The sequence below is a fragment of the Heptranchias perlo genome, unplaced genomic scaffold (genome assembly GCF_035084215.1).
Source record: "Heptranchias perlo isolate sHepPer1 unplaced genomic scaffold, sHepPer1.hap1 HAP1_SCAFFOLD_226, whole genome shotgun sequence".
NCBI lineage: Eukaryota > Metazoa > Chordata > Chondrichthyes > Hexanchiformes > Hexanchidae > Heptranchias > Heptranchias perlo.
In genome coordinates, this window is record NW_027139240.1 from 363,320 (window position 1) to 378,046 (window position 14,727).

The window sequence follows — 14,727 nt, forward strand, 5'->3', positions numbered from 1 at the left end:
TCACCTCCCTGAATCCTCACTGTATCATCACCAATACCCATCACCTCCCTGAATCCTCACTGCATCATCACCAACTCCCATCACCTCCCTGAATCCTCACTGTATCATCATCACCAACACCCATCACCTCCCTGAATCCTCACTGTATCATCACCAACACCCATCACCTCCCTGAATCCTCACTGCATCATCACCAACACTCATCACCTCCCTGAATCCTCACTACATCATCACCAACACCCATCACCTCCCTGAATCCTCACTGTATCATCACCAAAACCCATCACCTCCCTGAATCCTCACTGCATCATCACCAACACCCAACACCTCCCTGAATCCTCACTGTATCATCACCAAAACCCATCACCTCCCTGAATCCTCACTGCATCATCACCAAAACCCATCACCTCCCTGAATCCTCACTGCATCATCACCAACACTCATCACCTCCCTGAATCCTCACTGTATCATCACCAACACCCATCACCTCCCTGAATCCTCACTGCATCATCACCAAAACCCATCACCTCCCTGAATCCTCACTGCATCATCACCAACACTCATCACCTCCCTGAATCCTCACTGCATCATCACCAACACCCATCACCTCCCTGAATCCTCACTGTATCATCATCACCAACAACCATCACCTCCCTGAATCCTCACTGCATCATCACCAACACCCAACATCTCCCTGAATCCTCACTGTATCATCATCACCAACACCCATCACCTCCCTGAATCCTCACTGCATCATCACCAACACCCATCACCTCCCTGAATCCTCACTGTATCATCACCAAAACCCATCACCTCCCTGAATCCTCACTGCATCATCACCAACACCCATCACCTCCCTGAATCCTCACTGTATCATCACCAAAACCCATCACCTCCCTGAATCCTCACTGTATCATCACCAACACCCATCACCTCCCTGAATCCTCACTGTATCATCACCAACACCCATCACCTCCCTGAATCCTCACTGCATCATCACCAACACCCATCACCTCCCTGAATCCTCACTGTATCATCATCACCAACACTCATCACCTCCCTGAATCCTCACTACATCATGACCAACACCCATCACCTCCCTGAATCCTCACTGTATCATCATCACCAACACTCATCACCTCCCTGAATCCTCACTGCATCATCACCAACTCCCATCACCTCCCTGAATCCTCACTGCATCATTACCAACACCCATCACCTCCCTGAATCCTCACTGTATCATCACCAACACCCATCACCTCCCTGAATCCTGACTGCATCATCACCAACACTCATCACCTCCCTGAATCCTCACTGTATCATCACCAACACCCATCACCTCCCTGAATCCTCACTGCATCATCACCAACTCCCATCAACTCCCTGAATCCTCACTGTATCATCACCAACACCCATCACCTCCCTGAATCCTCACTGCATCATCACCAACACCCATCACCTCCCTGAATCCTCACTGTATCATCACCAACACTGATCACCTCCCTGAATCCTCACTGCATCATCACCAACACCCATCACCTCCCTGAATCCTCACTGTATCATCATCACCAACACTTATCACCTCCCTGAATCCTCACTGTATCATCATCACCAACACCCATCACCTCCCTGAATCCTCACTGTATCATCACCAACACCCATCACCTCCCTGAATCCTCACTGTATCTTCACCAACACCCATCACCTCCCTGAATCCTCACTGCTTCATCATCACCAACACCCATCACCTCCCTGAATCCTCACTGTATCATCATCACCAACACCCATCACCTCCCTGAATCCTCACTGCATCATCACCAACACCCATCACCTCCCTGAATCCTCACTGTATCATCATCACCAACAACCATCACCTCCCTGAATCCTCACTGCATCATCACCAACACCCAACATCTCCCTGAATCCTCACTGTATCATCATCACCAACACCCATCACCTCCCTGAATCCTCACTGCATCATCACCAACACCCATCACCTCCCTGAATCCTCACTGTATCATCACCAAAACCCATCACCTCCCTGAATCCTCACTGCATCATCACCAACACCCATCACCTCCCTGAATCCTCACTGTATCATCACCAAAACCCATCACCTCCCTGAATCCTCACTGTATCATCACCAACACCCATCACCTCCCTGAATCCTCACTGTATCATCACCAACACCCATCACCTCCCTGAATCCTCACTGCATCATCACCAACACCCATCACCTCCCTGAATCCTCACTGTATCATCATCACCAACACTCATCACCTCCCTGAATCCTCACTACATCATGACCAACACCCATCACCTCCCTGAATCCTCACTGTATCATCATCACCAACACTCATCACCTCCCTGAATCCTCACTGCATCATCACCAACTCCCATCACCTCCCTGAATCCTCACTGCATCATTACCAACACCCATCACCTCCCTGAATCCTCACTGTATCATCACCAACACCCATCACCTCCCTGAATCCTGACTGCATCATCACCAACACTCATCACCTCCCTGAATCCTCACTGTATCATCACCAACACCCATCACCTCCCTGAATCCTCACTGCATCATCACCAACTCCCATCAACTCCCTGAATCCTCACTGTATCATCACCAACACCCATCACCTCCCTGAATCCTCACTGCATCATCACCAACACCCATCACCTCCCTGAATCCTCACTGTATCATCACCAACACTGATCACCTCCCTGAATCCTCACTGCATCATCACCAACACCCATCACCTCCCTGAATCCTCACTGTATCATCATCACCAACACTTATCACCTTCCTGAATCCTCACTGTATCATCATCACCAACACCCATCACCTCCCTGAATCCTCACTGTATCATCACCAACACCCATCACCTCCCTGAATCCTCACTGTATCTTCACCAACACCCATCACCTCCCTGAATCCTCACTGCTTCATCATCACCAACACCCATCACCTCCCTGAATCCTCACTGTATCATCATCACCAACACCCATCACCTCCCTGAATCCTCACTGTATCATCATCACCAACACCCATCACCTCCCTGAATCCTCACTGCAACATCACCAACACCCATCACCTCCCTGAATCCTCACTGTATCATCATCACCAACACCCATCACCTCCCTGAATCCTCACTGTATCATCACCAACACCCATTACCTCCCTGAATCCTCACTGCATCATCATCAACACCCATCACCTCCCTGAATCCTCACTGCATCATTACCAACACCCATCACCTCCCTGAATCCTCACTGTATCATCACCAACACCCATCACCTCCCTGAATCCTCACTGCATCATCACCAACACCCATCACCTCCCTGAATCCTCACTGCATCATCATCACCAACAGCCATCACCTCCCTGAATCCTCACTGTATCATCATCTCCAACACCCATCACCTCCCTGAATCCTCACTGTATCATCACCAACACCCATCACCTCCCTGAATCCTCACTGTATCATCACCAACACCCATCACCTCCCTGAATCCTCACTGTATCATCACCAACACCCATCACCTCCCTGAATCCTGACTGCATCATCACCAACTCCCATCACCTCCCTGAATCCTCACTGTATCATCACCAACACCCATCACCTCCCTGAATCCTCACTGCATCATCATCAACACCCATCACCTCCCTGAATCCTCACTGCATCATTACCAACACCCATCACCTCCCTGAATCCTAACTGTATCATCACCAACACCCATCACCTCCCTGAATCCTGACTGCATCATCACCAACTCCCATCACCTCCCTGAATCCTCACTGTATCATCATCACCAACACCCATCACCTCCCTGAATCCTCACTGTATCATCACCAACACCCATCACCTCCCTGAATCCTCACTGTATCATCATCACCAACACTCATCACCTCCCTGAATCCTCACTGCATCATCACCAACACCCATCACCTCCCTGAATCCTCACTGTATCATCATCACCAACACTTATCACCTCCCTGAATCCTCACTGCATCATCACCAACACCCATCACCTCCCTGAATCCCCACTGTATCATCACCAACACCCATCACCTCCCTGAATCCTCACTGCTTCATCATCACCAACACCCATCACCTCCCTGAATCCTAACTGTATCATCACCAACACCCATCACCTCCCTGAATCCTGACTGCATCATCACCAACTCCCATCACCTCCCTGAATCCTCACTGTATCATCATCACCAACACCCATCACCTCCCTGAATCCTCACTGTATCATCACCAACACCCATCACCTCCCTGAATCCTCACTGTATCATCATCACCAACACTCATCACCTCCCTGAATCCTCACTGCATCATCACCAACACCCATCACCTCCCTGAATCCTCACTGTATCATCATCACCAACACTTATCACCTCCCTGAATCCTCACTGCATCATCACCAACACCCATCACCTCCCTGAATCCCCACTGTATCATCACCAACACCCATCACCTCCCTGAATCCTCACTGCTTCATCATCACCAACACCCATCACCTCCCTGAATCCTCACTGCATCATCATCACCAACACCCATCACCTCCCTGAATCCTCACTACATCATCACCAACACCCATCACCTCCCTGAATCCTCACTGTATCATCACCAACACCCAATACCTCCCTGAATCCTCACTGTATCATCACCACCAACACCCATCACCTCCCTGAATCCTCACTGTATCATCATCACCAACACTCATCACCTCCCTGAATCCTCACTGCATCATCACCAACACCCATCACCTCCCTGAATCCTCACTGTATCATCACCAACACCCATCACCTCCCTGAATCCTCACTGCATCATCACCAACACCCATCACCTCCCTGAATCCTCACTGCATCATCACCAACACCCATCACCTCCCTGAATCCTCACTGCATCATCACCAACACTCATCACCTCCCTGAATCCTCACTGCATCATCACCAACACCCATCACCTCCCTGAATCCTCACTGCATCATCATCACCAACACCCATCACCTCCCTGAATCCTCACTGTATCATCATCACCAACACCCATCACCTCCCTGCATCCTCACTGTATCATCATCACCAACACCCATCACCTCCCTGAATCCTCACTGTATCATCACCAACACGCATCACCTCCCTGCATCCTCACTGTATCATCATCACCAACACCCATCACCTCCCTGAATCCTCACTGTATCATCACCAATACCCATCACCTCCCTGAATCCTCACTGCATCATCACCAACTCCCATCACCTCCCTGAATCCTCACTGTATCATCATCACCAACACCCATCACCTCCCTGAATCCTCACTGTATCATCACCAACACCCATCACCTCCCTGAATCCTCACTGCATCATCACCAAAACCCATCACCTCCCTGAATCCTCACTGCATCATCACCAACACTCATCACCTCCCTGAATCCTCACTGTATCATCACCAACACCCATCACCTCCCTGAATCCTCACTGCATCATCACCAAAACCCATCACCTCCCTGAATCCTCACTGCATCATCACCAACACTCATCACCTCCCTGAATCCTCACTGCATCATCACCAACACCCATCACCTCCCTGAATCCTCACTGTATCATCATCACCAACAACCATCACCTCCCTGAATCCTCACTGCATCATCACCAACACCCAACATCTCCCTGAATCCTCACTGTATCATCATCACCAACACCCATCACCTCCCTGAATCCTCACTGCATCATCACCAACACCCATCACCTCCCTGAATCCTCACTGTATCATCACCAAAACCCATCACCTCCCTGAATCCTCACTGCATCATCACCAACACCCATCACCTCCCTGAATCCTCACTGTATCATCACCAAAACCCATCACCTCCCTGAATTCTCACTGTATCATCACCAACACCCATCACCTCCCTGAATCCTCACTGTATCATCACCAACACCCATCACCTCCCTGAATCCTCACTGCATCATCACCAACACCCATCACCTCCCTGAATCCTCACTGTATCATCATCACCAACACTCATCACCTCCCTGAATCCTCACTGTATCATCATCACCAACACCCATCACCTCCCTGAATCCTCACTGTATCATCACCAACACCCATCACCTCCCTGAATCCTCACTGTATCATCACCAACACCCATCACCTCCCTGAATCCTCACTGCATCATCACCAACACCCATCACCTCCCTGAATCCTCACTGTATCATCATCACCAACACTTATCACCTCCCTGAATCCTCACTGCATCATCACCAACACCCATCACCTCCCTGAATCCCCACTGTATCATCACCAACACCCATCACCTCCCTGAATCCTCACTGCTTCATCATCACCAACACCCATCACCTCCCTGAATCCTAACTGTATCATCACCAACACCCATCACCTCCCTGAATCCTGACTGCATCATCACCAACTCCCATCACCTCCCTGAATCCTCACTGTATCATCATCACCAACACCCATCACCTCCCTGAATCCTCACTGTATCATCACCAACACCCATCACCTCCCTGAATCCTCACTGTATCATCATCACCAACACTCATCACCTCCCTGAATCCTCACTGCATCATCACCAACACCCATCACCTCCCTGAATCCTCACTGTATCATCATCACCAACACTTATCACCTCCCTGAATCCTCACTGCATCATCACCAACACCCATCACCTCCCTGAATCCCCACTGTATCATCACCAACACCCATCACCTCCCTGAATCCTCACTGCTTCATCATCACCAACACCCATCACCTCCCTGAATCCTAACTGTATCATCACCAACACCCATCACCTCCCTGAATCCTGACTGCATCATCACCAACTCCCATCACCTCCCTGAATCCTCACTGTATCATCATCACCAACACCCATCACCTCCCTGAATCCTCACTGTATCATCACCAACACCCATCACCTCCCTGAATCCTCACTGTATCATCATCACCAACACTCATCACCTCCCTGAATCCTCACTGCATCATCACCAACACCCATCACCTCCCTGAATCCTCACTGTATCATCATCACCAACACTTATCACCTCCCTGAATCCTCACTGCATCATCACCAACACCCATCACCTCCCTGAATCCCCACTGTATCATCACCAACACCCATCACCTCCCTGAATCCTCACTGCTTCATCATCACCAACACCCATCACCTCCCTGAATCCTCACTGCATCATCATCACCAACACCCATCACCTCCCTGAATCCTCACTACATCATCACCAACACCCATCACCTCCCTGAATCCTCACTGTATCATCACCAACACCCAATACCTCCCTGAATCCTCACTGTATCATCACCACCAACACCCATCACCTCCCTGAATCCTCACTGTATCATCATCACCAACACTCATCACCTCCCTGAATCCTCACTGCATCATCACCAACACCCATCACCTCCCTGAATCCTCACTGTATCATCACCAACACCCATCACCTCCCTGAATCCTCACTGCATCATCACCAACACCCATCACCTCCCTGAATCCTCACTGCATCATCACCAACACCCATCACCTCCCTGAATCCTCACTGCATCATCACCAACACTCATCACCTCCCTGAATCCTCACTGCATCATCACCAACACCCATCACCTCCCTGAATCCTCACTGCATCATCATCACCAACACCCATCACCTCCCTGAATCCTCACTGTATCATCATCACCAACACCCATCACCTCCCTGCATCCTCACTGTATCATCATCACCAACACCCATCACCTCCCTGAATCCTCACTGTATCATCACCAACACGCATCACCTCCCTGCATCCTCACTGTATCATCATCACCAACACCCATCACCTCCCTGAATCCTCACTGTATCATCACCAATACCCATCACCTCCCTGAATCCTCACTGCATCATCACCAACTCCCATCACCTCCCTGAATCCTCACTGTATCATCATCACCAACACCCATCACCTCCCTGAATCCTCACTGTATCATCACCAACACCCATCACCTCCCTGAATCCTCACTGCATCATCACCAAAACCCATCACCTCCCTGAATCCTCACTGCATCATCACCAACACTCATCACCTCCCTGAATCCTCACTGTATCATCACCAACACCCATCACCTCCCTGAATCCTCACTGCATCATCACCAAAACCCATCACCTCCCTGAATCCTCACTGCATCATCACCAACACTCATCACCTCCCTGAATCCTCACTGCATCATCACCAACACCCATCACCTCCCTGAATCCTCACTGTATCATCATCACCAACAACCATCACCTCCCTGAATCCTCACTGCATCATCACCAACACCCAACATCTCCCTGAATCCTCACTGTATCATCATCACCAACACCCATCACCTCCCTGAATCCTCACTGCATCATCACCAACACCCATCACCTCCCTGAATCCTCACTGTATCATCACCAAAACCCATCACCTCCCTGAATCCTCACTGCATCATCACCAACACCCATCACCTCCCTGAATCCTCACTGTATCATCACCAAAACCCATCACCTCCCTGAATCCTCACTGTATCATCACCAACACCCATCACCTCCCTGAATCCTCACTGTATCATCACCAACACCCATCACCTCCCTGAATCCTCACTGCATCATCACCAACACCCATCACCTCCCTGAATCCTCACTGTATCATCATCACCAACACTCATCACCTCCCTGAATCCTCACTACATCATGACCAACACCCATCACCTCCCTGAATCCTCACTGTATCATCATCACCAACACTCATCACCTCCCTGAATCATCACTGCATCATCACCAACTCCCATCACCTCCCTGAATCCTCACTGCATCATTACCAACACCCATCACCTCCCTGAATCCTCACTGTATCATCACCAACACCCATCACCTCCCTGAATCCTGACTGCATCATCACCAACACTCATCACCTCCCTGAATCCTCACTGTATCATCACCAACACCCATCACCTCCCTGAATCCTCACTGCATCATCACCAACTCCCATCAACTCCCTGAATCCTCACTGTATCATCACCAACACCCATCACCTCCCTGAATCCTCACTGCATCATCACCAACACCCATCACCTCCCTGAATCCTCACTGTATCATCACCAACACTGATCACCTCCCTGAATCCTCACTGCATCATCACCAACACCCATCACCTCCCTGAATCCTCACTGTATCATCATCACCAACACTTATCACCTCCCTGAATCCTCACTGTATCATCATCACCAACACCCATCACCTCCCTGAATCCTCACTGTATCATCACCAACACCCATCACCTCCCTGAATCCTCACTGTATCTTCACCAACACCCATCACCTCCCTGAATCCTCACTGCTTCATCATCACCAACACCCATCACCTCCCTGAATCCTCACTGTATCATCATCACCAACACCCATCACCTCCCTGAATCCTCACTACATCATGACCAACACCCATCACCTCCCTGAATCCTCACTGTATCATCATCACCAACACTCATCACCTCCCTGAATCCTCACTGCATCATCACCAACTCCCATCACCTCCCTGAATCCTCACTGCATCATTACCAACACCCATCACCTCCCTGAATCCTCACTGTATCATCACCAACACCCATCACCTCCCTGAATCCTGACTGCATCATCACCAACACTCATCACCTCCCTGAATCCTCACTGTATCATCACCAACACCCATCACCTCCCTGAATCCTCACTGCATCATCACCAACTCCCATCAACTCCCTGAATCCTCACTGTATCATCACCAACACCCATCACCTCCCTGAATCCTCACTGCATCATCACCAACACCCATCACCTCCCTGAATCCTCACTGTATCATCACCAACACTGATCACCTCCCTGAATCCTCACTGCATCATCACCAACACCCATCACCTCCCTGAATCCTCACTGTATCATCATCACCAACACTTATCACCTCCCTGAATCCTCACTGTATCATCATCACCAACACCCATCACCTCCCTGAATCCTCACTGTATCATCACCAACACCCATCACCTCCCTGAATCCTCACTGTATCTTCACCAACACCCATCACCTCCCTGAATCCTCACTGCTTCATCATCACCAACACCCATCACCTCCCTGAATCCTCACTGTATCATCATCACCAACACCCATCACCTCCCTGAATCCTCACTGTATCATCATCACCAACACCCATCACCTCCCTGAATCCTCACTGCAACATCACCAACACCCATCACCTCCCTGAATCCTCACTGTATCATCATCACCAACACCCATCACCTCCCTGAATCCTCACTGTATCATCACCAACACCCATCACCTCCCTGAATCCTCACTGCATCATCATCAACACCCATCACCTCCCTGAATCCTCACTGCATCATTACCAACACCCATCACCTCCCTGAATCCTCACTGTATCATCACCAACACCCATCACCTCCCTGAATCCTCACTGCATCATCACCAACACCCATCACCTCCCTGAATCCTCACTGCATCATCATCACCAACAGCCATCACCTCCCTGAATCCTCACTGTATCATCATCTCCAACACCCATCACCTCCCTGAATCCTCACTGTATCATCACCAACACCCATCACCTCCCTGAATCCTCACTGTATCATCACCAACACCCATCACCTCCCTGAATCCTCACTGTATCATCACCAACACCCATCACCTCCCTGAATCCTGACTGCATCATCACCAACTCCCATCACCTCCCTGAATCCTCACTGTATCATCACCAACACCCATCACCTCCCTGAATCCTCACTGCATCATCATCAACACCCATCACCTCCCTGAATCCTCACTGCATCATTACCAACACCCATCACCTCCCTGAATCCTAACTGTATCATCACCAACACCCATCACCTCCCTGAATCCTGACTGCATCATCACCAACTCCCATCACCTCCCTGAATCCTCACTGTATCATCATCACCAACACCCATCACCTCCCTGAATCCTCACTGTATCATCACCAACACCCATCACCTCCCTGAATCCTCACTGTATCATCATCACCAACACTCATCACCTCCCTGAATCCTCACTGCATCATCACCAACACCCATCACCTCCCTGAATCCTCACTGTATCATCATCACCAACACTTATCACCTCCCTGAATCCTCACTGCATCATCACCAACACCCATCACCTCCCTGAATCCCCACTGTATCATCACCAACACCCATCACCTCCCTGAATCCTCACTGCTTCATCATCACCAACACCCATCACCTCCCTGAATCCTCACTGCATCATCATCACCAACACCCATCACCTCCCTGAATCCTCACTACATCATCACCAACACCCATCACCTCCCTGAATCCTCACTGTATCATCACCAACACCCAATACCTCCCTGAATCCTCACTGTATCATCACCACCAACACCCATCACCTCCCTGAATCCTCACTGTATCATCATCACCAACACTCATCACCTCCCTGAATCCTCACTGCATCATCACCAACACCCATCACCTCCCTGAATCCTCACTGTATCATCACCAACACCCATCACCTCCCTGAATCCTCACTGCATCATCACCAACACCCATCACCTCCCTGAATCCTCACTGCATCATCACCAACACCCATCACCTCCCTGAATCCTCACTGCATCATCACCAACACTCATCACCTCCCTGAATCCTCACTGCATCATCACCAACACCCATCACCTCCCTGAATCCTCACTGCATCATCATCACCAACACCCATCACCTCCCTGAATCCTCACTGTATCATCATCACCAACACCCATCACCTCCCTGCATCCTCACTGTATCATCATCACCAACACCCATCACCTCCCTGAATCCTCACTGTATCATCACCAACACGCATCACCTCCCTGCATCCTCACTGTATCATCATCACCAACACCCATCACCTCCCTGAATCCTCACTGTATCATCACCAATACCCATCACCTCCCTGAATCCTCACTGCATCATCACCAACTCCCATCACCTCCCTGAATCCTCACTGTATCATCATCACCAACACCCATCACCTCCCTGAATCCTCACTGTATCATCACCAACACCCATCACCTCCCTGAATCCTCACTGCATCATCACCAAAACCCATCACCTCCCTGAATCCTCACTGCATCATCACCAACACTCATCACCTCCCTGAATCCTCACTGTATCATCACCAACACCCATCACCTCCCTGAATCCTCACTGCATCATCACCAAAACCCATCACCTCCCTGAATCCTCACTGCATCATCACCAACACTCATCACCTCCCTGAATCCTCACTGCATCATCACCAACACCCATCACCTCCCTGAATCCTCACTGTATCATCATCACCAACAACCATCACCTCCCTGAATCCTCACTGCATCATCACCAACACCCAACATCTCCCTGAATCCTCACTGTATCATCATCACCAACACCCATCACCTCCCTGAATCCTCACTGCATCATCACCAACACCCATCACCTCCCTGAATCCTCACTGTATCATCACCAAAACCCATCACCTCCCTGAATCCTCACTGCATCATCACCAACACCCATCACCTCCCTGAATCCTCACTGTATCATCACCAAAACCCATCACCTCCCTGAATCCTCACTGTATCATCACCAACACCCATCACCTCCCTGAATCCTCACTGTATCATCACCAACACCCATCACCTCCCTGAATCCTCACTGCATCATCACCAACACCCATCACCTCCCTGAATCCTCACTGTATCATCATCACCAACACTCATCACCTCCCTGAATCCTCACTACATCATGACCAACACCCATCACCTCCCTGAATCCTCACTGTATCATCATCACCAACACTCATCACCTCCCTGAATCATCACTGCATCATCACCAACTCCCATCACCTCCCTGAATCCTCACTGCATCATTACCAACACCCATCACCTCCCTGAATCCTCACTGTATCATCACCAACACCCATCACCTCCCTGAATCCTGACTGCATCATCACCAACACTCATCACCTCCCTGAATCCTCACTGTATCATCACCAACACCCATCACCTCCCTGAATCCTCACTGCATCATCACCAACTCCCATCAACTCCCTGAATCCTCACTGTATCATCACCAACACCCATCACCTCCCTGAATCCTCACTGCATCATCACCAACACCCATCACCTCCCTGAATCCTCACTGTATCATCACCAACACTGATCACCTCCCTGAATCCTCACTGCATCATCACCAACACCCATCACCTCCCTGAATCCTCACTGTATCATCATCACCAACACTTATCACCTCCCTGAATCCTCACTGTATCATCATCACCAACACCCATCACCTCCCTGAATCCTCACTGTATCATCACCAACACCCATCACCTCCCTGAATCCTCACTGTATCTTCACCAACACCCATCACCTCCCTGAATCCTCACTGCTTCATCATCACCAACACCCATCACCTCCCTGAATCCTCACTGTATCATCATCACCAACACCCATCACCTCCCTGAATCCTCACTGTATCATCATCACCAACACCCATCACCTCCCTGAATCCTCACTGCAACATCACCAACACCCATCACCTCCCTGAATCCTCACTGTATCATCATCACCAACACCCATCACCTCCCTGAATCCTCACTGTATCATCACCAACACCCATCACCTCCCTGAATCCTCACTGCATCATCATCAACACCCATCACCTCCCTGAATCCTCACTGCATCATTACCAACACCCATCACCTCCCTGAATCCTCACTGTATCATCACCAACACCCATCACCTCCCTGAATCCTCACTGCATCATCACCAACACCCATCACCTCCCTGAATCCTCACTGCATCATCATCACCAACAGCCATCACCTCCCTGAATCCTCACTGTATCATCATCTCCAACACCCATCACCTCCCTGAATCCTCACTGTATCATCACCAACACCCATCACCTCCCTGAATCCTCACTGTATCATCACCAACACCCATCACCTCCCTGAATCCTCACTGTATCATCACCAACACCCATCACCTCCCTGAATCCTGACTGCATCATCACCAACTCCCATCACCTCCCTGAATCCTCACTGTATCATCACCAACACCCATCACCTCCCTGAATCCTCACTGCATCATCATCAACACCCATCACCTCCCTGAATCCTCACTGCATCATTACCAACACCCATCACCTCCCTGAATCCTAACTGTATCATCACCAACACCCATCACCTCCCTGAATCCTGACTGCATCATCACCAACTCCCATCACCTCCCTGAATCCTCACTGTATCATCATCACCAACACCCATCACCTCCCTGAATCCTCACTGTATCATCACCAACACCCATCACCTCCCTGAATCCTCACTGTATCATCATCACCAACACTCATCACCTCCCTGAATCCTCACTGCATCATCACCAACACCCATCACCTCCCTGAATCCTCACTGTATCATCATCACCAACACTTATCACCTCCCTGAATCCTCACTGCATCATCACCAACACCCATCACCTCCCTGAATCCCCACTGTATCATCACCAACACCCATCACCTCCCTGAATCCTCACTGCTTCATCATCACCAACACCCATCACCTCCCTGAATCCTCACTGCATCATCATCACCAACACCCATCACCTCCCTGAATCCTCACTACATCATCACCAACACCCATCACCTCCCTGA